We start from the raw sequence: 1,186 nt of genomic DNA on the forward strand, positions 1-1,186 counted from the left end.
AATTCGGCGCAACTATAATATAAAAATATTTTGTAAACATTGAATCAACAAATAAAGGCTCAAAATCACACAAACAACCACTGGTTTATAATTTGTTCACAACATTGTTGCGTTTGTAGCGAAGAAACCAATTTAAAATTCAAGCAACTAGCAACAGCTTCACTAATATCTATTTAAAGCGCATGAACGAGTTAAAGACAATGCGAAACTCGCACAATACAAAAGATGTTGTCATCAACGTGATACTGAAATGCAGTGCTAATGAGTTCGGTGGTCCTCTTCGATCTTGAGCTAGCTGACCTTGACCGCCAACGGAGATTTGTGCACGACAAAATATCTGCTTCTTTTTTCATAAAAGTATAAGTAAGCCACAAACTTTTGGCACGCACAATACATGCGAAAACTACATTTCCATCTGCAGTTGTGTGTGATTGCAGTGAAAGTGAGAAATTCAGCGCGTTCACTGTCAATAAATGTTATTGTTAACTTGCTAGAAATTTTTTATTATTYTTAACARTTGTGTGCGGTATTTAGTTATAAAAATGAAAATATTATTCTGCTGTTCTTGATTTTATGCATTTATCTACAACTTTACCCAAATCACGTTTATAATTTCTAGAGTGCCAATCAGTTTGAACTCTAACTCTAACGGGAACCCTTACAACATGTTGCTACAGAGTATTTTGGTTTTGTTCACATTACGGTTGTTTGTAGCACCTAAAGCTAATCGTAGTAYTTACAGAGTTACATACATAAACATAAATAAATAATCCAGAGGACGAGTTAAGTTCCAATTGACTATCCTTCCGTTGTTGTTGTAGCGGCAAAACCATTCTTGATGCAATCTGGAACAAAGGTGCTGAATTGACAGTTCCGGGTATAAATCCAGGTCCGTTCTGATTAATTCGACCTGATCGTCCACGGAACTATCYGTCTTATATAACAGTTATGTWCCAAACTTCTAAAAATGCGTTAACTTAATAAATAAATTCGTCAATTTGGCATTAAATTTCATATCCGAGATGGTACTTAAGGGGTGCATAAGACTCAATATAAACATTGGACAGTTAGCCGTGAAACCCTCCACTTGTATGTGAAATTTAATATCTCAGGAACTCCTCGACCAATATTAACTAAATTCGGTGCAAAATATAATCCTAATATTCTTATGTTACAATGTGGAAAT

The 1,186-nt window shown here is 34.9% G+C and overlaps 1 protein-coding gene across 2 annotated transcripts in view; it reads left to right on the top strand.

Annotated features, from left to right (window-relative positions):
* Positions 1-1,186, top strand: part of LOC108975179 (8-oxo-dGDP phosphatase NUDT18) — a 13,633-nt gene that overhangs the window by 2,337 nt on the left and 10,110 nt on the right. The window lies entirely within an intron of this gene.

The sequence above is a fragment of the Bactrocera latifrons genome, unplaced genomic scaffold (assembly GCF_001853355.1).
Source record: "Bactrocera latifrons isolate USDA-ARS-PBARC rearing strain unplaced genomic scaffold, ASM185335v1 scaffold_62, whole genome shotgun sequence".
In the NCBI taxonomy this organism is placed as follows: domain Eukaryota; kingdom Metazoa; phylum Arthropoda; class Insecta; order Diptera; family Tephritidae; genus Bactrocera; species Bactrocera latifrons.